The 25,489-nt window shown below is 43.7% G+C and overlaps 1 long non-coding RNA gene across 2 annotated transcripts; it reads right to left on the reverse strand.

Moving 5' to 3' along the window:
- Positions 1-4,054: 4,054 nt before the first annotated feature.
- LOC103883332 lies at positions 4,055-25,450 on the reverse strand. Of its 2 annotated transcripts, XR_004183090.1 has the most exons (3): positions 25,329-25,450; positions 10,868-10,969; positions 4,055-4,381 (listed from the first exon to the last, which is right to left on the reverse strand). It is a non-coding gene; the product is annotated as an uncharacterized LOC103883332 (long non-coding RNA). The 2 variants fall into 2 exon arrangements; XR_001901315.3 differs by lacking the exon at positions 25,329-25,450 and having other exon boundaries at positions 10,868-11,436.
- Between the last annotated feature and the right edge of the window lie 39 nt (positions 25,451-25,489).

The following is a 25,489-nucleotide window of genomic DNA, read 5'->3' on the forward strand; positions in this document are numbered from 1 at the left end:
GGAGATGCAAGAAAATGTGAGGGTGAGTCCCGGAAATGGTGGCGGTGTCACCAAGTAGAGCAGGGAACACAGGAGGACTCGCAGCCCACAGGTGTTGACCCCAGGCAGGCTGCTGGGTATGTGCTGACTGAGTCCTCTGCAGGAGGCTTGTTTTGATCCACCTGATTTTCCCAGTCTACCTCTTGGGAGACATCTGTTTCCTCTTATTTCCAAGGTCTGGGAAGGGACCAAATCATTCTCGTCCCATGTCCTGTATACAAGACAATTCTTGTATGACTTGGCATTTAGTGTGATGCTTTGTGATGTGATACACCTAGTGTGTAGAAACATGAAATACTGGTTTATCCTTTAGCTGAACTGACTAGTTATTTGTGTTTTGATACTGTGTATTCATGCATATTATAAATACACACACACAGCCGGGCGTGGTGGCTCATACCTGTAATCCTAGCACTTTGGGAGGCCCAGGCAGATGGATGGCTTGAGGTCAGGAGTTCAAGACCAGCCTGATCAATATGGCAAAACCCCGTCTCTACTAAAAATACAAAAATTAGCCAGGCATGGTGGTGCACGCCTATAGTTCCAGCTACTCGGGGGGCTGAGGCAGGAGACTCGCTTGAACCCGGGAGACGGAGGTTGCAGTGAGCCGAGATGGTGCCATTGCACTTCAGCCTGGGTGACCGAGTAAGACTGTCTCAAAAAAAAAAAAAAAAAAAAAAAAAAAAAGGAGAAACAGAGGGTGAGAGAGAAAGAATGCTAAAGCCAGTGTGGTAAAATGTTAACATTGGGGAATCTGGGTGAAGGATATATGGGAATTCTTTGTACTATTTTGCCAACTTTTTTCCTCAGTCTAGAACTTTTTCAAAACTGAAAAGTAAAACAAAAATTAGTTTAATATATTTAAGGACTGAAATGGGGTGGTGGAGGTGGGGGGTGTGTGTGTGTTGCTGTTGGAAATGGGTCCGGAGCACTAAAAATTTGATGGCATCAGCTCCAAGGAAATTGGTAATCACCCAACATAATCGTGGACAGTTACCTCAACTTCTCAGTTGTTTTGAGAAACAATCTTTTCACTTTTTCTAGATGCAAAGAGGTATAATTGAATAAGTCACAGCAGAAAATTAAAAGATTATCTGTTTTCTGTTACAGCGATTGTGAAATGCACATAAATCTCAGCCCAGAAGGAATTAATTTGACTAACGTAGATGTAAAATCAAAATTAATAGAACTGTAATCCCTTTGGTGATCTGCATTTGTTCTGAATGATCTTATCAAACGTTCCTGGCGAGACAGGACACAGCATTATTGCTAAGACACCAGGAGTGGGGAGGGCAGTAAGTCGGATGGAGAAAAGATACCAGATGTCACGTGCTTCCCTTGCTTAGAGAAAATGGATGAAGCGAGATTGAGATACCAACTGTAGAGCCTGGACTGCTGAACCAGGATCCTGACCTTAGGAGCCCCTCCGTGATATTAATACTCCGGCTCAGACTCAGATGTGGCCAGAGCATGTGGTCCTGATTTGTATCAGGGCACTGGGGACTTATGAATGATCCCCAGATTCAAAGGAAACAGAGCACCCTTAATTACTTCAGTCTTGTAAAAGTCCAGTACCATCTGCTGCAACGGGGAGGTTTCACCAGGAAGACAGTCAGGGAGGGCTGCTTATTGCAACAAGTATTTATTAAGTGCCTTCAATGCATGAGGCACAGTGCAGAACGATGGAAATAAAATGGAGAATAGGATCTATGCCATCGGAGGACTCATAGGCCGGAGACTTCTGACCAAGGAGTTCCCATACAACCCAGTTTCTCCATCTGTAAAAGGGGAGACCTACCTCCTTCACATGCTAAACATGAGATTAAATGAATTGAGGCCAGGTGCGGTGGCTCAGGCCTGTGATCCCAGCACTTTGGGAGGCTGAGGTGGGCGGATCACCTGAGGTCAGGAGTTTGAGACCAGTCTGGCCAACATGGTGAAACCCCGTCTTTACTAAAACATAAAAATTAGCTGGGCGTGGTGGCACGCACCTGTAGTCCCAGCTACTCGGGAGGCTGAGGCAGGAGAATTGCTTGAACCTGGGAGGTGGAGGTTGTAGTGAGCAGAGATTGCACCATGCACTCCAGCCTTGGCAACAGAGTGAGACTCTGTCTCAAAAAAAAAAAAAAAGAAAAGAAAAAAAAAAAAGAATTGATATATGTAAAGCAAGCAGTAAACACTTGGCATAGATCCAGTGCTCAGTAGTTGCTGGTTCCCCCTCTGTCTTTTCTCCAGGGTTCTCTCCTGCCTGAGCCGTCTTTGGTTACTCTGAATCTTGCCCACTCTGGTCTGTCCCGCCAGGATAGTTCCACGGACCTTCTGCTGTTGTTTTAACCCAGATACCCTAACAATGCCTGAACTTGTCCTTACAGTGCATCCCACCCTTGTACCAAGACCGCTCACTACAGGGCTGACATTTATTTGGTTAGGAAAGCCATCTGGCTTTAAAATGTGCATATATCTGGGCTGCAACAGTGATTTCAATTTGTAGATTTCACCATGGTTGTGCTATGAAGCAGTGTTCAGGTTTATTAATTTTATATGCGTTGGAGTTTTTGAAATTGTTAGTTCATAGGTATGGAAATAAATTTTCATGAAACGAACTACAAGTTCTGTTATATAGGACATCTTTAATACTACAGTAAAATAGCTTTTAGATTACCAGAGTGTCAGGTTTCTGCTATAAATTTGTGTCGCGAAAGGGAAAAAAGCAAGCATAGATGAAATACAAAAAGAAAAAATAGATGTGAAGTTACTGTAGTTTTGATTATGTTTAGGGGGCAATTTTTACTGTTTTCCCAGGGACCCAGACCTTTCTCCATTCTACGAAGAAGGCCTGTAAAGGTTGGGGTTATCTCAATTCCACTGGTGCTCAGGAGCAACCTAGGACAGCTGGAGTTGAGCTAGAGGCTGAGCCAGAAGTAAGAGGCCAAAGTAAGGGCTGCAATCGCAGGCAGCCTCCAACAAGCACCTGGTTAGGTAACTGGGCTCAGCCATGGAGGAAATAGGATCTCACAGCCTCTGGGTTGAAACCTTAGCCCAGACCCTCCCAAGATGGAACCCAGCTGAGGTTCTGCTTGTTAATGAGCCCTGTCTGATCTGTGGACCAAGGGTGGAGGAATATTGATGTTTCAGCTTGATGGTTTTCACTGAAATCACATCGATGGCTGTCTGCCCGAGAAAAGGCAGTTTAGGGTGCTCTTTTCTCTTTTGAGTTAATTTTCCCGTCTGCCCCGGGCCAGAAAGCCACGGGAGATATTTCATAACTGCTTACAGAATGATTCAGGTCTTCACAAAATCAAAACTATTAATAGTACAAAGTACAGAATTCAGCAGAAAGCAAGAAAAGGAGCCATGGAGAATGTCTGTTGTTAGACAAGAAATGTGAAGAGTTGAACCAGAAGCTTAGATATTTAAAAAAGCACAAAATTGCACGTGATACTGCTTTACTGGACTGTCAAGGAAATAAAATGGAAAAGCAAATTCTCCTACTCCAGTCAAAAAAATTATTTTTACATATTTCCCACAATTTTTGTTCTATTCCCTTTATATACTTTTTTCTCTGCCTAAGAATGAATTTTGAATCATCATTCTGCTGCCAGAAATTTGTCTCATATTACCAAGTGTGTTTGTGTAAGGACACAGATTTCTGCAAATCATGCCTCAGAATCAATGTCATTATTTCATAATCAAAGTATGTACACTATCTGTTTAGCAGACATAATTTGAGACATTGGCAATCTCTGATTTTACTTGTTAGAATATGGAGTTTGGACTTATTTCAGAACTTTGCATTTTCAAAATAGTTTACACTTCTAAAAGTAATCTTACCTTATTTAATAACTTAATATTATCTGCTGCCCTGTCCCCATTTGATAACCTGTGAGGTTATCACTAGATTGTCTCAGATTATAAATTCTTTGTCAGTAGAAATCAGACCCCTGCAGTTTCCTGTATATAGTATTTTGCAATTAGATGTTTGACATTGACAATGCTTTGAAATAGGAACTCAGTCTTTAACTTTTGGTCTTTTTATTTTCAACATAATGAACCATGAACATAGTGAAAATTCCATTTTTCTTGTTGTATGATTTTAGGCATTGTCATGTCATTTTTTTCAGTTACAAGCTCAGTTACAGAGAGAAGGAATTATACTACCACATACAGAGTCCGCAACCAACAGACTCACAACACAACTCACTGGAAAAAGCAGAGCGGAACTCAGGAGCTGCATACTGTGGAAGTCCAGGTTGAAAGACTGAGCTGACTTTAGGTCGGCCTTCTTCATGTAGTCAGTCACCCACAGATGGGTTTTAGGAGCTCCGGACATCCCCCAAAATTCCTTGTGGGAAAATTTGGGGGTGAATTAGTGTCTGTTGCTTACTCAGATGCTCAAAGAAGCTCAGGTATCCCCACTCCCCTCATAAAGGTAAAATCACAATTCTGTGTTGTCTGTTTTCCTGCTTCCATTAGATTGAGAAGGCAAAGTGTTTAAGGTCAGCTAAGGCAACGTGCAGATGATGCTTGGATATCTTAGAGTCATTTCCTCTCTTCTTTCTGCTAACAGAACCCTGACTTTGCTCAGGGCAACAGTGTGCCCAGCCTGAGATCATTCATGACATTTCAAATCATGAAAAGCTCATTCTCTTTCCTTGTAAATATCCCAGCTGCCCTTTAAGCTAGGACATGTGTTGCATGGACATGTGTTGCATGGACATGTGTTGCATTTCCTGCCAATAAGATGCAGAGAAGTCTTCAGGGAGGCTTCTGGAGAGCTTCTGCTTCCTTGATACATGATAAAGGAGGGGCTGACTCAGTCCCTTCCCCTTCTTTCTGCCTTGAATTTGCATGTGATACTTGGAACTACAGCAGCCACCTTGCAACCATGAGCACATGCATGGGGATGATAAGCCAATATGCAAAATGAGAAAACAGAAAGAGCCTGAGTCTAATGAGTTCTTATGAAGCTCGCAGACCAATCCTGATATGGACTTTCTCTGAGTTTCTTGTTAGGTAAAGTGTAAACCATCCTTATGACTTAAGCTATGGTTACTAGAGGGTTTCTGCTACTTGCAGCCCAATGTGGGTCTTAATGGATACAGTGAATAATCTTTTACAGCTTAAAATACAATAAATTGATTCTGTTAAAAAGGGACCACTAGATGATGTTTTCAATTAATTCTGTGAACTACATTATTTTGCTCGTCTTCTAACTATGCCTGCAGGAAGTGCAAGGGAAAGGTCAGGAGTGAACACAGCGATCATCTGCATTTAAATGGTATTCCTCCTGATATAAAAAATAGTGGATTTTGTCTTATTTTTGGTCTATAAAACTCAATGAATGGAAATAGTTATATAGGCAGAGACTGCATCTCTACTTCCAGCTGACGTGGACATTGTTTCTGTGCTTTTCTGCTCCAAACATTTCTTTTTCTTTTTTTAAGAAAGCTTTAATTTTCGGTTCAGGGGCACAGGTGCAGGTTTGTTATATAGGTAAACTTGTGTCATGGCGGTTTCTTGTACAGATTATTTTATCACTCAGGTTAGTAACCAAACATTTATAACTTGATAACATTCTTGTACTATTTCATCATATTGCCTGCAAACAGGTATAAAAGAGCAACCTATTTATTAGGTTTTAAATTTTTTGGCCAGGCACGGTGGCTCACACCTGTAATCCCAGCACTTTGGGGGGCGAAGGTGGGTGGATCACTTGAGGTCAGGAGTTCTAGGCCAGCCTGGCTAACATGGTGAAAACCTATCTCTACCAAAAATACAAAAATTAGCCAGGCATATTAGTGCACGCCTATAGTCCCAGCTGCTTGGGAGGCTAAGGCAGGAGAATCGCTTGAACCTGCGAGGCAGAGGTTGCAGCGAGCCGAGATTGTGCCACTGCACTCCTGCCTGGGAAACAGGGCAAGACTCTGTTTCCAAAAATAAAAATAAAAATAAATAACTTTTTTTGTTTGCATTATATTTTTTATGTATTATAAAAAAGTTGGCTGGGCATGGAGGCTGACATCTGTAATCCCAGCACTTTGGGAGGCTGAGGTGGGAGGATTGATTGAGGCCAGGAGTTTGATACCAGCCTGGGCAACATAACGAGACCCTGCCTCTATGAGAAAAACAAAAAAGAAAAAAAAAAGCCCATTTGGACATGTAAACCACTTGGAATTTTAAAATCAACTTCTGTTGTATTCAAAGATAAACCACTTAAAAATATTGAGGAAGGACAAAGCCACTGAATTAAGTTAGCATATTCTCCTCCAATAAATTTTAGTTACATGCATTTCTATAAATTTACATACTACTTCATAAACATTTACGTATATATTTGTCGATTATTACTTTCATTTTTTAGAGGCTGGGGTCTTGCTATGTTGCCCAGGCTGGTCTCAAACTCCTGACCTCAAATGATCCTCCTACCTCAGTCTCCCAATGTGCTGGGATTACAGACATGAGTTACTGTGGCCAGCCAGATTATTACTTTTTTAAAAACAGCTTTATCTATAGTATACCAAAGGTGACAGGTTTGGATATTTATCAGTTAGTACTGCTGTGTAACAAACCCCTCCAAAACTTAGTAGTTTAAACAGCAAAGGTGTTATCACTCATGACTGCAGGTCAGTTGGTCTAGCCTGGGCTTGACTGGGCATGACTCCACACTGAAGGTTGGTTCCAGGCCTGTCTCACTCTTCTTGGACCAGCAAGCTGGCTGGGACTTGTTTTTCTTATGGCAATGGCAAGGCTGTGAGAGGGTAAGAGGACAAGCCAAATGTGCAGATGCATTTCAAGCCTTTGCTTGTATCACGTCCCCTGACATGTCATTGGCTAAACTGAGTCATACGGCCAAGCCCAGCATTCATAGTGTGAGGAAATAGACCTGACTGCTGGGTGGGAGGGACTGCAAAGTTACACGGCCACGTTCACAGGAAGATCCAAGGGAGAACAGGTGAAAACTAGAATGCAGTGTGGGGGAAGAAACACTGGTAACAAAGGCCAGCTTCTGACAGTGTTCCAAGTCAGTTTTTAGAAACTGACAGAGCTAAGAGTTAAAGAAACTAAGGAAAGAGACATGCCTGGTACTCCTGCCACAGAATATAAAATTCTTCATACTGAACATGTTTAGGCAATGCTTAGAAGAATTACCTTGACAATGCTTTTAAAAAGATCACCATTCACTACTATTGTACTCACGTCTCTTTCTAGAGTGAGCCTAGTATTTCTATGTAATAAAAAAGTTGTTTTGTCATTGCTTTGTTGTTTTGCCTTTCTGTATGCTGGAATTGTACAGATATTGTTTTTACAAAATACATGTATTTTTTTTTTTTTGGCAGAGTTTTTTGCTCTTATTGCCCAAGATAGAGTGCAATGGCACGATCTCGGCTCACCGCAACCTCTGCCTCCCAGGTTCAAGTGATTCTCCTGCCTCAGCCTCCTGAGTAGCTGGGATTACAAGCATGTGCCACTGTGCCTGGCTAATTCTGTATTTTTAGTAGAGACAGGGTTTTTCCATGTTGTTCAGGCTGGTCTCGAACTCCTGACCTCAGGTGATCCACCCGCCTCAGCCTCCTAAAGCACTGGGAATACAGGCGTGAGCCACCACGCCCGGCCACAGTATGTTAATGACCAATTTTTTTTTTTTTTTTTTTTTGAGATGGAGTCTCGCTCTGTTACCCAGGCTGGAGTATAGTGGCGCAATCTCGGTTCACTGCAACCTCTGCCTCCCAGGTTCAAGTGATTACCTGCCTCAGCCTCCTGAGTAGCTGGGACAACAGGTGCCACCACACCTGGCTAAGTTTTTGTATTTTTAGTAGAGATGGGGTTTCACCATGTTAGACAGGATTGTCTTGATCTCCTGACCTCAGGTGATCCGCCTGCCTTGGCCTCCCAAAGTGTTGCGATTACAGGCGTGAGCCACTGCACTCCGCCATGATCAATATTTTTAACAATTAGGAGCCAAAATAACAGCAGTGTTCTTCACATGCAGTATCTCATATTAATCTTCACAGCAACTCTATGAAGTAGGAATTATGTATTATTATGTATTATATTATTTCTGTTTTACAGATGAATTGAATCTTAGGTTAAGTAACCCGCTAAAGATCACTTAACAGTCAGGATTCAAACTTAGTTCATCTTGGGTGGGTTGGGTGGCTCATGCTTGTAAACCCAGCACTTTGGAGGCCCAGGCAGGAGGATTGCTTGAGCCCAGGAGTTTGAGGCCAGCCTGGGAAACATAGCAAGACCTCATCTTTGTTTAAAAAAAAAAAAAAAAAGAAAATGAATTTTGATCATCTAATTTCGGATTAGGACCCACATGCTTAATAGGACACACACTGCTTCTTGTATCCCCTACGTGAAAACAGTGCCCATGCTTTTGTTGTTCTAGTGCAATCTGGCACATGAAACCACAACCAAACTGAGACCACGAAATATACATGCTGTAAAATAAAATAAGTTATGCATCTCTCTTTTATCATATTGGGTATCGTATCACACCTGTAGTCCCAGCTATTTGGGAGGCTGAGGTGGAAGGATCACTTGAGCCCAGGAGTTTCAGGCTGCAGTGAGTTATGATCACATCACTGCACTCCAGCATGGGCGAGAGGGCCAGACCCTGCCTCTTAAAAAAAAAAAAATCATTATTACAACTCTTTTTCAGTGTTGGAATACAGAAAACAGCCCATCTAGATTGATTCTGAGCACTCTGTCCTGCAGATCTTGGTTGATTGTTGGAAGAATGCATTTTATGGAACACATGTTAATTTTCTAAGGTTCTGAGCTCTCTTATTTACCAGGGCTAGCAATATCACTGGCCTCATTGGCTTCTCAAACCAGTCTGGCCTGGGCTAGCCACGCCCACGGTGGACCGGTGATTTGAACTCTTGTTCCATGTGCCCTGCCACCCTGTTTTGGCAGGTCCCAGCCCCAGGACCCCTTTCCCCGTTGCTCAGGACCACAGAGGAGTGTATAGGCAGCTGAGTCCCCACTGCTGCTTTAAAACGTCTATTTTTTTCCTCTCTCATTCTTGATCATGTTCTGCCTACTTTTCTGAAACCTGGTGTTAACACACAGAGCAACATTTGAAGAAACTTCTCAGAACTCAAACCCAGAATTAACCATTTAGCTTTCAGCCCCACTCTTTGTTTGCTCATGGATCTGACTGAACAAAAGTAATCACTAGGTTTTTAAATGTTTTCAAGAGTCATGAATGATTGTCTTTTTGAATTGTTTTAAGCTATAAAAATTAACTCCTTTAAAAAGGGTATTCTTAGCAAAGACTTGGAACCAACCCAAATGTCCATCAATGATAGACTGGATTAAGAAAATGTGGCACATATACACCATGGAATACTATGCAGCCATAAAAAGGGATGAGTTCATGTCCTTTGTAGGGACATGGATGAAACTGGAAACCATCATTCTCAGCAAACTATTGCAAGGACAGAAAACCAAACATTGCATGTTCTCACTCATAGGTGGGAATTGAACAATGAGAACACTTGGACACAGGAAGGGGAACATCACACACCAGGGCCTGTCGTGGGGTGAGGGGAGGGGGGGATAGCATTGGGAGATATACCTAATGTAAATGACGAGTTAATGGGTGCAGCACACCAACATGGCACATGTATACATATGTAACAAACCTGCACATTGTGCACATGTACTCTAGAACTTAAAGTATACTAAAAAAATAATAAAAGGGGTATTCTTTTTTTTTTTTTTTGAGACGGAGTCTCACTCTGTCACCCAGGCTGGAGTGCAGTGGCCTGATCTCAGCTCACTGCAAGCTCCGCCTCCCGGGTTCACGCCATTCTCCTGCCTCAGCCTCCCGAGTAGCTGGGACTACAGGCGCCCGCCACCATGCCCGGCTAATTTTTTGTATTTTTAGTAGAGACAGGGTTTCACCGTGTTAGCCAGGATGGTCTCGATCTCCTGACCTCGTGATCCGCCCGTTTCGGCCTCCCGAAGTGCTGGGATTACAGGCTTGAGCCACTGCGCCCGGCCAAAAAGGGTATTCTTAAAAATACTTTTGATATAAATGGTAACAGTAGAACACATCCATTTAACCTAAGAGTTTTCATGTACCAGCAAGTCAACAATTATTCATTCAACTAGCATGTGATTTTTTTCTTCTTTAACAAGAGTGGTATGGTTTTGTGGGTGCTTTGGGGATGGCTAATAAAAATGAGAGGGCATACCTGGTTGATCCTGACAGTAGCAAAAGAATAATAAATTTTAAAAAGAAATAGGAGGATTGTCAAGGCCTCTGCTGGGGTGGGTAGGGGAGGGAATTCAAATTTTTGAGTAACTGACAATAGCACAAGCACTGACCACTCAGAATGGACACTGGTCATAAACAGCCTGTGTGGCCGTATTGGTGTCACCTTAACATTAGATGGGTCGACCTTCCTTTGGTGCCAGCACTAACTGGTTTCCAGCTCCATCACCCCAGCTCTGGCTATAAACTTCTGTTAGGCACTTTTTTTTTTTTTCTTTTTTTCAGACGGAGTCTCACTCTGTTGCCCAGGCTGGAGTGCAGTGGCACGATCTCGGCTCACTGCAAGCTCTGCCTCCCGGGTTCACGCTCTTCTCCTGCCTCAGCCTCCCTAGTAGCTGGGACTACAGGCACCTGCCACCACACCCGCCTAATTTTTTTGTATTTTGTTTTTTAGTAGGGATGGGGTTTCACTGTTAGCCAGGATGATCTCGATCTCCTGACCTCGTGATCCGCCCGCATCGGCCTCCCAAAGTGCTGGGATTACAGGCATGAGCCACCACGCCCCACCAAGAATGTGCATTGTTATTTTGTCATACTTACTGGTAATTGGTATATTTAGTGGTGGCTTCCATGAAGTGACTATCATTTTATTGCAATGTCAAGTCAGGTGGCAGTGTCTGACTTAGTTGGAGAACCTTAAACCTAGTGAGAAAAGGAGGTTACTATTACAGCGGTAGGCGCATAAGTATCACACTGTAAAGGAGAACGAGTTCGATTTGGAAAGAACAACCAGATATCCCAGTTTGACAACCAGCAGTAAGGAGCACCGTGCTGTTTGCCTTCTGCATGTTGGTCACTAGATGAGTGGAGTCCATACGAACAGAAACAGGTTCCCGAAACAGAACTGTCCTGAGCTCACTCTGTCTCAGTGCTGCTTCTGCCCTCCATGCTTGGGGTATTTTTTTCATAGTGAATTTTCAAGTTTAGAAGGTCTCTCAAAATGGAGCTGAGTAAAGAGGACTTGGGAAGTAGGCTGGCTCTAGGTCTTGTAAATATGGTAAGAGAATTCCACCAAGGAGAGAGAGGATTTCTCTGATTTTTCTTTATTACACTTTCTTGTATTATCTAAATGGTTTTTTGTTTTTGTTTTGAGATGGAGTTTCACACTGTTGCCCAGGCTGGAGTGCAATGGCACGATCTCCACTCACTGTGACCTCTGCCTCCCAGGTTCAAGCGATTCTCCTGCCTCAGCCTCCGAGTAGCGGGATTACAGGTGCCTACCACCACGCCAGGCTTTTTTTTTTTTTTTTGTATTTTTAGTAGAGATGGGGTTTCACTATGTTGGCCAGGCTGGTCTTGAACTCCTGACCTAATGATCTACCTGCCTTGGCCTCCCAAAGTGCTGGGATTACAGGCGTGAGCCACCATGCCTGGCTATCTAAATGTTTTATAATAAATACACATTTTATAACCTAAAATGTGGCATTTTAAAATGTTATGGTCTGTAACAATTAATGAACAAGTACATTGTGCAGTTTTACTTTTAAAAATTATAGAAGCAATGCACACATTCTTATTGTAAGAGTCAGGGCAAGCCATAATGGCACAGAGCTGAATGGGAAGGTTCCCTCTTCACTGTCCTCTTGCTTCCCTGCCCAGAGGTGACACGGTTTTGTGCACATCCTTCCAGTCCCTTTCTATGTATTTTTCTTTGTATATATGTGCATGTGTCCTTCTTATATTTAAATAAATGTGGTAATACTATATATACTGTTTTATAAATTACAATTTCCATTTTATACCACATCTTAGAGATCTTTTAGTATCAGTATATACAGATTTACCTTATACTTTTTGTTCAAAAATTTAAAAAATATTCATTTAATCTCAATAGCTGCATAGTATTTACTAAATATATATACACACATAATATAGCTGTACCATAATGTTTTTTTTTTTTGAGACGGAGTCTCACTCTGTCACCCAGGCTGGAGTGCTATGGCGCAATCTTGGCTCACTGCAAGCTCTGGTTCCCGGGTTCACACCATTCTCCTGCCTCAGGCTCCCAAGAAGCTGGGACTACAGGTGCCTGCCACCACGCCCGGCTAATTTTTTGTATTCTTTAGTAGAGACGGGGTTTCACCATATTAGCCAGGATAGTCTTGATCTCCTGACCTCGTGATCCACTCGCCTCAGCCTCTCAAAGTGCTGGGATTACAGGCGTGAGTCACCGCGCCCGGCAGCTGTACCATAATTTATATACATCCTGAATTATGGATATCAATTACATCCCGAATGATGGACATGAAGCCCTTTCCTGTTTTTTTCTATTATAAACAATGTTTTATATAGTGACTATCCTTATCCTTATGTGCATGTAGGATACGTTTTGTTGGAAAGGTTATCTAGCCATGGAATCTCCAGCTCAGAGTGCGCGCACAAATTCAATAATAGCAAACACTGCCCAACTGGCTTCCTAAACACCGTGTCACTTTACACCCTCCACATGGATGAGTTCTGTTTCCTCAGATCCTAGCATTTTGCTGACATCATATCTTGAAAAACAGCAAATTTATCAGGTGCGTTTGTCAGATTTCTTGAATGTGCATGTCTTCCTTTTATAAACATGTTTTAAAATCACACGGAGGCTGTGTGCAGTGGCTCACGCCTGTAATCCCAGCACTTTGGGAGGCTGAGGCAGGCGGATCACTTGAGATCAGGACTTCGAAACCAGCCTGGCCAACGTGGTGAAACCCTGTCTCTACCAAAAAATATAAAAATTAGCCGGGCATGATGGTGCGTGCCTGCAATCCTAGCTACTCAGGAGGCTGAGGCAGGAGGATCGGTTGAATCTGGAAGGCAGAGGTTGCAGTGAGCAGAGATGGCGCCACTGTACTCCAGCCTGGGTGACAGAGTGAGACTCCATCTCCTGAGGAGCTAGGATTGAAAAATGCACATGAAATGTCCATTTTTTTTTTTCTTTTTTTTTTTTTTTTTTTGAGACGGAGTCTCGCTCTGTAGCCCAGGCTGGAGTGCAGTGGCCGGATCTCAGCTCACTGCAAGCTCCGCCTCCCGGGTTCACGCCATTCTCCGGCCTCAGCCTCCCGAGTAGCTGGGACTACAGGTGCCCGCCACCTCGCCCGGCTAGTTTTTTTTTTTTTTTGTATTTCTTAGTAGAGACGGGGTTTCACCGTGTTAGCCAGGATGGTCTCGATCTCCTGACCTCGTGATCCGCCCGTCTCAGCCTTCCAAAGTGCTGGGATTACAGGCTTGAGCCACCGCGCCCGGCCAGAAATGTCACTTTTCAAATCTGAAAGCAAAGACACCAAAATGGTAAAAGTGGTTCTACTTGGGAGATGGGCTGTAAACAATTTTCATTTCTTTTATAATCTGAAAAAAAGGACAGTTAATGAAAAACAAGAATGTTAACATTCAAACATAGATGTTATCGAAAAAAAAAAAAAAAAAAAAAAACCAGTGGTTATAAAAAAAAAAAAAGAGAGAAAGGGAGAAAGAGAAAGATACCAAATAAGTCCCTGTGCATTTAGCCATTGAATTAGAATTGGAGAACTGGTTTGTTTATACCGCAAAGTAATGCTAGCTTGGGCTTTCAGGACACAAAAAGCATTTATTCAGGATAGACATTTGAGTAGATCCTTTAATATGTTATGAAAACACATATAATTATTACAATTTGAAAATATGATTTAATACTTTAGAAAAAAATTAATAATTTATTTCCTGCTAGGATCCAGCCTACTTTAAAAGAACAGTGGTTTGTAAAACAATATAAGGTGTGCCATATAAGAAAACTATAGGCAAAACGAATGTCTTTTTACTGAGAAGTTTCTGCCAGTTCATTAACTATTATACACTATTTTATCAGTCATAAGATACAAAATATTGACAACTGATAATTCTTTTAAGATTATCCTAGGATAATCCTTGTATGACTGTATTCACAAGTTTATAAGGTCAATTTCCTGTGCAATATTCTAAGTTCAGTGATTTTTTTTCCAAAAATTTCACATGTATGACAACACTGAAAGTCAACCAGCTCTATCACTTGATATATTGTCCTTAGTTTAAAATGGCTGTTTTTAAAAACATATGGCTCCCAGCTGAAGTTTTATCACTGCTGTTTTTCTTCCCAGAAGATTCTATACAAATTTGATAAATTTTATCAGTGGGAAAATATTTTCTCCTCAAATTAGGAATGAATTTGTGCAATTGGAGATGTTTCTCATATGTAAAATATTCAATCAGAACATGTTCTTTTAATGTCAGGAATGTCTTTAGCCAGCAATTATTAGTATACCAAGAATTGTAAAGCAACATGTCAATAGGCTGTCATGGAAGTTTTACAAAACTAGAGTTGCCTTGTCTTTCCAGTCGGTGTCTTGGGCCAACAGGCCAGGTATCAGCAGGGAGTGTGTGCTACAGTACTCTGCCTGCCGGCCCACATGTCTAGGACACAAGGTGACAACAGAACTTTGCAGCTCAAACTCACCAAGGACATGCAAGAGTTTGAGGACGGCATCACCCTGAATTGGGAACAGTGGATAAGATCAAGTTCAGGATCTTGTTGACAGAAAGATCTTTTATCCAGTAACCCCATTCCCATCAGGAATGCCTGTCAGAAATCTGATTTCTGTCCTGGTTTCAGGTTCCAGGTCACACATGCTGCCTTGAGGTCCTAGGCAATGATGACTCTAGGGGTAAGGGAGTTAACTGCCCCGCCAATCATGGAAGTGGGCTGCTGAAGGCACCCAGCTCACTCTGGTCTTGGGAGCGGGTCTAGGTTGTCCCGTCACTGACCTGGCCACCTTCTTACCTTGGCATAGTTAACTATTCCTCTGCTCCAGATCCTACATCCCTTCCTTGCTTTCCTCTTGCTTGCTTTCTTGAGGAATCCTCTACATTCCATGACCTCCAACCCCCCATCTTTATTCCTGTAGCTGGGACTACAGGGCATAAAACAAAATAAGCACTAAGTAAATGTCTTTGAGTGAGTCTGCGCTCTGTCGCCCAGACTGGAGTGCAATGCTTGGGATCTCAAGCTCACTGCCAGCTCCGCCTCCCGAGGGTTCCGCATGCATTCTCCGGCCTCAGCCTCACGTGCTTCTGGGACTACAGGCGCCGCCACCTAGCCGGCTAGTTTTGTATTTCTTAGTGAGCGAGGGTTTCACCATGTTAGCCAGGATGGCTCGATCTCCTGACATAAATGATCCCACCGTCCTGGAAGCCTCCCAAAGTGCTGGGATTACAGTAAATGTCTTTTGAATGAATAAATGAAGGGTCAGGTACGGCCTAGACTTTTCAACATTTTTGCAAACATTTCAAACTGTTTTACTTTTGTCTAATTATACTTTTTTTTTTGGATAATAAGTTCTTTAAACTAGTTACCAAGTCAAGTAATTCTGAACTGTTATCAGTAGACATTGCAGAGAACGCAAGAAGTGCTTTTAGTTGAAACACTGGAAATCAGTGAAAAAGAAACTGGGTTCATTTTATCCAGATTGTATATATTTTCAGATAATCTGAACACTTCATTCACTTCTTGACCTTTGCGTTTTCAGCCTAAAGATCAATCCCTTGTCTTCATTTAATGGAATCTCTTCTCTTTTCCCTCCCTAACTCCTACCTCACTCTCTCTCAATCTTTTTAGGTGCAGTGATCAAACATGCTTGTAGTATTTACTTTTGTGGATACCTCTAATTTTTTTTTTTTTTTTTGAAGTTTGATCATGGCTCACTGCAGTCTCAACCTCCTGGGCTCAAATTATCCTCCCACCTCAGCCTCCCACGCAGCTGGTATTACAGGCACAGCCTAGCATGCCCTGCTAATTTTTATATTTTTTGTACAAATGGAGTTTCACCATGTTGCCCATGCTGGTCTCAAACTCCTAAGCTCAGGTGACCTACCCACCTTAGCCTCCCAAAGTGCTGGGATTACAGGTGCAAGCTACCACGTCTGGACTGTTAAGAAACTTAGATAAACAAGATCATATGATAAATATTGTCTTCTTTCACTTAACATTTTATTTATCAGATTCATTCACACTGTTGTATGTAGCTGTAGATTCTTTGCATAATTGTAGAATATACCATTATGTAAATTAACCACAATTTATTCGTTCTACTTTTGATGGGCATTTGGATAGTTTCCAGTTTGTGAGAATTATGAACTTTTTTGTACATGTTGTTTGGTAAATGTATATACAAACAAACATATACTTGCTAGAGCTACACCTAGAAGAATGGCTACGGTATGGGGTATTCCATATTTGTTCAAGTTTCATAGATACTATCTCTTCTCAAATTTCCAAAGTGGCTGTACCAACTTGCACTTCTATTAGCAGTGCATAAAAATTTTCATTGCTTCATATCCTTACCTACACTTGGTATATTCTGTATTTTTTCATTGTAGCCATTGGGTAGGTATATAGTGGTATTCCATTATGGTTTTATTTGCATGTCTCTGATAACTAATGAAACTGGGCACCTTTTTATGTTTATTGGACATCTATGTATCCACTTTTTTGGGTGCCAGTTTATTAAGGGTCTCTCCCCTTTGGCCATTTCCTAGCATTTTCTTTTTCAAATCGTCTTGTGGTTTACATGATCTGGATGACAAGTGTTTTGTTAGGTAAGTGTATTATGAATTTTCCTATTCTTTGACCTGCCGTTTGAATATCCTAATGGTGTCTTCTGACAAACAGAAGTTCTTAAATTTAATACAGATCAATATATGACCAATTGGTCAAGATATCACTTATTTCCTTTATGGTGTCTTATCCTGTTGCCCATGCTGGAGTGCATGGTGCGATCTAGGCTCACTGCAACCTCTGCCTCCCGGGTTCAAGAGATTCTTCTACTTCAGCCTCCCGAGTAGCTGGGATTATAGGTGCCCACCACCACGCCTGGCTAATTTTTGTATTTTTAGTAGAGACGAGGTTTCACCACATTGGACAGACTGGTCTTGAACTCGCAACCTCAGGTAATCCATCCGCTTTGGCCTCCCAAAGTGCTGAGACTGTAGGCGTGAGCCACTGCACCCAGCCGTTTATGGTGAGCACAGTTTTGATTCTGTTTAAGAACTTTTTGACTATTCCAAAATCATTCCTTGTTTTCTTTCACATTTAGATCAGCAGCTCATCTGGTTTGAGGCAGGGGTCAAGATCCACCACCCGCCCACCGCCCCCCCACCGTAAGGATAGCTAGTTGACCCAAAACCAATGATTGAAAAGGTGATCCTTTCCCAACTGCACTGAAAAGCCACCTTTGTTATAAACCATATAGGTATGAGTCTGTTTCTGGACTCTGTTTCCCATTGGTCTATTTGTCGATCTTCGGGGCAGTATTGCTGTCTTAATCACAACAGCTTTAAAAAGCTAGGTTTTGGCCGGGCACGGTGGCTCACGCCTATAATCCCAGCACTCTGGGAGGCCAAGGCGGCGAATCACCTGAGGTCAGGAGTACCAGACCAGCCTGGCCAACATGGTGAAACCCTGTCTCACTAAAAATACAAAAATTAGCTGGGCGTGGTGGCAGGCGCCACCTATCTGGGAGGCTGAGGCAGGAGAAACGCTTGAACCCAGGAGGCGCAGGTTGCAGTGAGCCAAGACCATGCCATTGCACTCCAGCCTGGGCAACAAGAGTGAAACTCCATTTCTAAAATAAAATAAAAAGCCAGGTTTTTATATTTGGTAGTAAAGTTGCCCAGTTTCATTCTTAATTCTCTTGGCTCTTTTCGGCCTTTTGCATTTTGCGTGTATTTTAGAATCAACTTGTCAATTTCCACACACAACACAGATGCAAATGCATTCACAAATCCTGTTGGGATTTTGATTGGCATTGTGGTGAATCTGTGCATCTTCCAAATCATAAAAATGACATTCTATTTAGGGCTTTAATTTTCCTCAATATTGTTTTGTAATATTTTGTGCATAGGTCTTACACATCTTTCATCAGATGACTAGATATTTGATATTTTCCCAAAGGTAAATGGTACATATCACTTTAAAAGTTTAATTTCCTCTTTACTGTTAGTACACAGAAATGGATTTTTTGTAAACTAGGTTTGTATCCAGTCACCTTGTTAACTTCCATTAATTCTAATACTTGAAGATTATTTATACAATTGTGTGGTTTTGTTTCCAAGTCTTATCCTTTTTTTTTTTTTTGGAGGCCGTCTTGCTCTTCTGCCTAGGCTAGAGTGCACTGGCTTGATCCCAGTTCATTGCAACCTCTGCTGCCCAAGTTCAAGCAATTTCTCGTACCTCAACCTCTTGAGTAACTGGGACCACAGGCATGCACCACCACACCTGGCTAATTTTTGTGTTTTAGTAGAGACAGTGTCTCACCACGTTGCCCAGGCTGGTCTTGAATTCCTGCGCTCAGGCAATCAGCCCACCTCAGCCTCCCAAAGTGCTGGGATTACAGGCGTGACCCACCACGCCCAGACTTAAAAAAAAAAAAAAAAAAAATTAAAATAAAAAAGGTAGGGTCTTGTTTTGTTGCCCAAACTGAAGAGTAGTGGCTATTCACAGGCACAATCCCACTGGTAGTGATCAGTACAGGAGTTATGACCTGGTCCATTTCCAACCTGAGTCAATTCACCCCTCTTTAGGCAACCTCGTGGTCTCTAGTTCCTGGAAGTTCACCATACTGATGCTCAACTTGGTGCAGACACCTGATCAACACAGCCCACTACAGCTCAGCACTCCTGGGCTCAAGTGATCCTCTACGTCCTCTCTTTGTACAGTATTTTTCAGTCTTTATTTATCTTCTTCTTTGTTATAGCCCAGAATAATGATAAGATTAATCAGTTCTTTGCTTCCCCAAATCCTCAATAGTCTTTTACAAGACAGGTGTCACATCTGGAAAATGATAGTCTACCCAGGGGTTGTTTGTAAGCATATTTTGGCCAAGTACTCCTCAGTTTCACACTTGAATTTGTTTAAAACAGCCAGGTAATTTCTAGGTAGTCTAAAGACTAAATCTATTTTAGTCCACTCATTTTGTTTGATCAAATTTCTTTCTCAAAAGTCTTAAAATGGTAACATCTTGATCAGTTTAGCTGAAACTGTGTTTGGGAAAGTGAATAATATGATATGGCTGGAACTTATGGTGGTGGAAGTATGAGATAAAGCTGAAATAGCATCTTGTTACAGCTAGATTAAGGGATACGGGAGCTGGGAGGTCACGATCTCCTCATTATGTAATTTTGGGGATGACATCCCATTCCTTTTGTGGCCATATCCTATTAGAAGCAAGTCACTTTGGGAGGCCGAGGTAGGTGGATCACAAGGTCAGGAGATCGAGACCACGGTGAAACCCCGTCTCTACTAAAAATACAAAAAATTAGCCGGGCGCGGTGGTGGGCGCCTGTAGTCCCAGCTACTCAGGAGGCTGAGGTAGCAGAATGGCGTGAACCTGGGAGGCGGAGCTTGCAGTGAGCCGAGATCGCGCCACTGCACTCCAGCCTGGGTGACAGAGTGAGACTCCGTCTCAAAAAAGAAAAAAAAAAGAAGCAAGTCACTAGGTCTAGCCCACAACAAGGGAGAAGATGACACATGGCAGTGAATACCAGGAGGTGGTATTAATAATACGGAAGTACTGGCCGGGTATGGTGGCTCACGCCTGTAATCCCAGCACTTTGGGAGGCCAAGGCAGGTGGATCACCTGAGGTCAGGAGTTTGAGACCAGCCTGGCCAACATGGTGAAACCCCATCTCTACTAAAATTACAAAAATGAGCCAGACATGGTGGCGCGTGCCTGTAATCCCAGCTACTCAGGAGGCTGAGGTAGAACTGCTTGAGACCGAGGTTGCAGTGAGCCAAGATCGCGCCATCACACTCCAGCCTGGCCAACAGAGTGAGACTCTCTCTCTAAGACAAAAATAAAAATAAAACCAAAAAGGAACATTTTAGAGGCTGGCTACCACACCTTCCTTGGGTTTTCTAGAGGTGACTATTTCAACCTGTTCTGAAAAGGATCAGGTTAATTTCAATCACAACCAAAAATTATGTTATCTTTATTAAGGTTTCTCGACATGCCACACATCTCCTGGCCCCATCCTGGGGTGTGTTCCAGGCTGTAGTACAATGCCACTCTGGTTCTTCATGAGAGCTCATCCCTTCTCAGGCTCCCTGTGTTGAGAATTGATACTCCTTATATGCAATCTTTCTTGTATCCTATATCCGATCTGTCAGGAAATTCCACTGCTTATACCTTCAAAATACATCCAGACTCTACTTCCCACCAGCTCACTGTTACCACTTTGGTCTCAGCCACAATCATTTCTTCCCTGGCTTATTACAACGGACTCATCACTGTCCTCTCTGATTTGGCCCCGGCTCCGCTTCAGGCTCCTTTCAACACAGGAGCTAAAATGATCTTGTTTAAATGATCATATCACCTTTTTGCTCAAAATCCTCTCATTTTGTAAAAGATAAAGACCTAACTATGGTCCACAAGGAGCTGAAAAATCTGCTTGTGCCTCCTACATTCTTCAACATCATTTCCTACTTTTCTTCCCCTTCCCATCCTATAGCACATCAGCCATGCTTCTGCCTCGGGCCCAGGCACTGACTGGCCCTTCTCTCTGCCTAGAACAGTCTTCTCTCAGTAAATTCTCCCTCAGCTCCTTCAAATTTTTCTTCATATGTCACCTTCAAAATGAGGGCTTCCCTAACCAAGTGGTTTTTAAAAAATTATTTTATTCCAAGGCTGGAGTGCAGTGGTGCCATTTCACTGCAACCTCTACCTCCCAGGCTCAAGCGATCCTCCCACCTCAGCCTCCAGACTAGCTGGGACTATAGGCACTTGCTACTATGGCCGGCTAAGTTTTGTCTTTTTGGAAGAGATGAAGCTTCGCTATGTCGCTCAGGCTGATCTAGAACTTGTGAACTCAAGTAATCCTCCATCTCAGTCCCCAAAGTGCTGGGATTACAGGCGTTAACCACCTCACGTTCAGCCCCAAGCTGTTTTAAAATTACAGCATTTGCACCCAAAACTTCCCTCTTCCCATGCCTTTTTTTTTTTGAGACGGAGTCTGCTCTGTTGCCCAGGCTGGAGTGCAGTGACGCGATCTCGGCTCACTGCAAGCTCCACCTCCCGGGTTCACGCCATTTTCCTGCCTCAGCCTCATGAGCAGCTGGGACTACAGGCGCCCGCCACCACGCCGGGCTAAGTTTTTCTATTTTTAGTAGAGATGGGGTTTCACCGTGTTAGCCAGGATGGTCTCGATCTCCTGACCTCGTGATCCACCCACCTCGGCCTCCAAAAGTGCTGGGATTACAGGCCTGAGCCACTGTGCCCAGCCGCCCATGCCTTCTTATTTATTTATTTATTTTTTTGAGACAGAGTCTCGCGCTGTCGCCCATTCTGGAGTGCAGCGGCGCGATCTCGGCTCACTGCAAGCTCCGCCTCCCGGGTTCACGCCATTTTCCTGCCTCAGCCTCCTGAGTAGCTGGGACTACAGGCGCCCGCCACCGCGCCCGGCTAATTTCTTGTATTTTTAGTAGAGACGGGGTTTCACCGTGGTCTCGATCTCCTGACCTAGTGATCCAGCCGCCTCAGCCTCCCAAAATGCTGGGATTACAGGCGTGAGCCACCGCGCCCGGCCTGCCTTATTTTTATTACCACCTCATGTTCGGTATAATTATCATTCAGAGTAAGCACTCCACAAATGAGTGCTGAATAACGTGTGGAAAGTAAATCCCATTTTTGGGGTTGAAAGGGAGGTTCTGAGAAGTCAAGGGATGCAAAGGGAAGTTCTGCGATGTTAACAGCCTTAACGTGGCACTTCATCTTCTCCAGCTACCCCAGGACAACCCTGAGGATCAGCTGTGTGCCGGGAGATCTAGGCCCTGGGGTTACAACAGTGAAAAAGGTAGTGCTACTTCCTGACTTTGGGGCTTAAGTGTTTTTGGTTTCATCTTGTAACTTCAATACTGAATTTTTGTTGTTCACACAAGGCAGAACAATCTTTACACAGAAATGAAAAAGCTTGGTGATCCTCAACCTCCATGTCCACCTTTGCGTTTAGCCTGGCTTTCTGCTTCATCTACACCCCTTGAGTAACTGGCATTTACACACACACTTGCTCATGTTTACTATTCATTACACATATTAAAATTTTTTTTTCCCATTGAAATAGTCATAGAGGTCTGTACAATGGGCTTGTATATTTTCTTGCTTTCCTGGGTTAGACATCTTCAGACTTTTTTTTTTTTTTTGGTAGCAAAAGCAAAATACTTCTTCCCCCTCCTAACTTTGCTGTATTTGTCATATACGGAAAGGAGTCGCAAGACATCATACAAACCCCACATAAAATGAAATCCTTCTGGACTATTTTCAAATTATCCCTTTTCTGCCATTACTGTGGCCTAAACTACCTTGCTTAAATGGATAGTATCATTAAGAAAATACTGTGATCCACTGGCATCCCTTTTCACCCTAGCCTTCGTATTACATTAAATCTGTTATATATATATTTAATATCATCCCACCTAGCTCTTTAATGGTTAGAGTCCAACCGACACACTCTTCTCGGTGGGAATGGTCGCTCTATAAAGTTCTTTTTACGTGTTTCTGTTTTTTCCTAACATTCACTTGGTGCCAATAATCATATTTTGTCCAATCACTTTTTTTTTAAGAGACAGGGTCTCATCCTGTTGCTCAGGCTGGAGCGCAGTGATGCCATCATAGCTCACCGTGACCTTGAGATCCTGAGCTCAAGCAGTCCCCTCCCTCGGCCTCGGGGGCAGTTGGGACCATAGGTACTTCCGTGCCACCACACCCATTTATTTTTAAAGTTTTTTTGTAGAGATGGGGTCTTGCTATGTTGCCCAGGCTGGTCTTGGAGCTTCCCACCTTGACTTCCGAAACTGCTGGGATTACAGGTGTGAACCACTAAGCCTGGCCTGGAACATCTTGATCCATCCATCCCTTGATTCTAAACGTCTAACAATTTATATGACATTTCACACCATGTTGCATATATTTATATACTGCTTTGATTTGCTTTATTGTAGTCTCTAATTTCATTGATCTTCCTCTTAAAAAATGTCGTTTTACTATTTAATATTATAGGACTGATAAGTTCAGTAATTTGATAAGCAACTTAGGGATAAGTAGTTAATTTCTGAGGTTTAAGTTGCTGGTTTTAAAAAATTGCAAACTGCTGGCCTAGATAGATGCATTTTATCTTGGAAAATGAATGTATTGGTGACTGTAAGTAATGACAGCTATAATTCGTTACGTTATTTTACAGTCACATCTCAGTTGCATAACTTACTTTTTGCAGTCTTATCATTGATTCACAAGATAATTTTGCTTTTATCTGAGCACATGATTGCTTGTTTCTCCTTATCTTTTAGCTTCCCTTCATATATACTTTCCAACATTGGCGTGGTTCAGAATATATGTGAGGAATGGAATGGTGATTTAGGAAAGGCGGGAAAATTATGGCCTAAATCACCTGATGAAAAATTATGGCCGGGCGCGGTGGCTCACGCCTGTAATCCCAGCACTTTGGGAGGCTGAGATGCGTGGATCACAAGGTCAGGAAATCGAGACCACCCTGGCTAACATGGTGAAACCCCGTCTCTACTAAAAACACAAAAAATTAGCCGGGCGTGGTGGCGGGCGCCTGTGGTCCCAGCTACCCTGGGAGGCTGAGGCAGGAGAATGGTGTGAACCCGGGAGGCGGAACTTGCAGTGAGCTGAGGTGGCGCTGCTGTACTCCAGCCTGGGCGAGTGTGAGACCATCTCAAAAAAAAAAAAAAAAAAAGAAAAAAGAAAAAGAAAAAGAAAAATTCTGGCTAGTTATTGAAATCATTAAAAAGATTTCTTCAGATTTTTACCCCAACAGTTCATAGGTGGCCTTTTTTCAGTGTCCAGTCTGAACTATCAATATGGAATCTCAGTTTACAGGACAATGGTATTTTACCCCATAGGTACATCCTAGTAAAAATAAATTCGTAATACTCTTAACTGCATTGCCACATGAAGCAATAGGAGAGATTGTATCCTAAGCAGAAGCCCCCTAATTCCTGAGTTGAGGCAGGTTGACTCCCCCATAACTAAGATCATTGTTTAATCACTAAAAAATATTGCAAATATCCTTACACTTTGCAGAGGCGGCAAGTGAACAGCGCTCATCTTAATAAACGATTTTTAACACTGACACTTGCTTGGCACTACAAACACTGGAAGGGTCTGAAATGGCAGTAATGTCACCCTTTCACAGGTTTCTAGGGCGATAAGCACTGCGAGCTCAGCCAAAGTCCAGCGGCGGGGGCGGGAAGTGGCCGAGGCAGCAGCAGGCAACATCAACGGGACCCGGGCCGGGCGCTGTGGCTCACGCCTGTAATCCCAGCACTTTGGGAGGCCGAGGCGGGCGGATCACCTGCAGTCAGGAGTTCGAGACCAGCCTGACCAACACGGAGAAACCCCGTCTCTACTAAAAATACAAAATTGCCGGGCGTAGTGGCGCATGCTTGTAATCCCCGCTACCCGGGAGGCTGAGGCAGGAGAATCTCTTGAACACGGAAGGCGGAGGTTGCGGTGAGTTGAGATCGCGCCATTGCACTCCAGCCTGGGCAACAAGAGCGAAACTCCGTCTCAGAGGGAAAAAAAAAAAAAGTAGTAACGGGGCCGGCGGCAGCGCGCGGGGCGGGCGAGCGTCTCCCCGCAAAGGCCGCGCCGCAGCAGAGCCGACCTCCGGGGCCCGCGCCCTCCCCTCCCCGGGCACCGCCAGGAGAGGCCAGCTCGGGCCTCGGCACCGCGCGCGGGGAAACGAGCGCGGCGGTTAAAACCGTTACCACCCCCGAGTTTTGAACTGGTTCAAACTTGGCTTCCAGTCCCCGCCTCGCCCCTCCCCTCCTCCGCCCCTCCCCCGCCCGGGAACTCCGCGGCGCCGGTTCCCGCCAAGAGCAGCCGGCGCGTCGTCCCGCCCTTCGGCCCGTTCCCGCCACCCATCCTCCCCGCCTCCCGTTCGCGGTGGGCTCCGGGCCCCCGCGATGTCTCCCGGTCCCCGCCTGCCTGCACACCGCCTTCCTGAGAGGCGCCGTGTGTTCAGCGAAAGAACAAAGAGACGGCGGCAGCGCTTCCACAAGGCCAGTCGCGTCGCTTCAAGCGAGCCCCGCCACCGCCCGCGCGCGCACGCGCCACCACCGCCCGCCCGCGAGCCCTGAGCGCACTCTGCGTGGGG

This window comes from Papio anubis, chromosome 4, assembly GCF_008728515.1.
Source record: "Papio anubis isolate 15944 chromosome 4, Panubis1.0, whole genome shotgun sequence".
Taxonomy (NCBI): domain Eukaryota; kingdom Metazoa; phylum Chordata; class Mammalia; order Primates; family Cercopithecidae; genus Papio; species Papio anubis.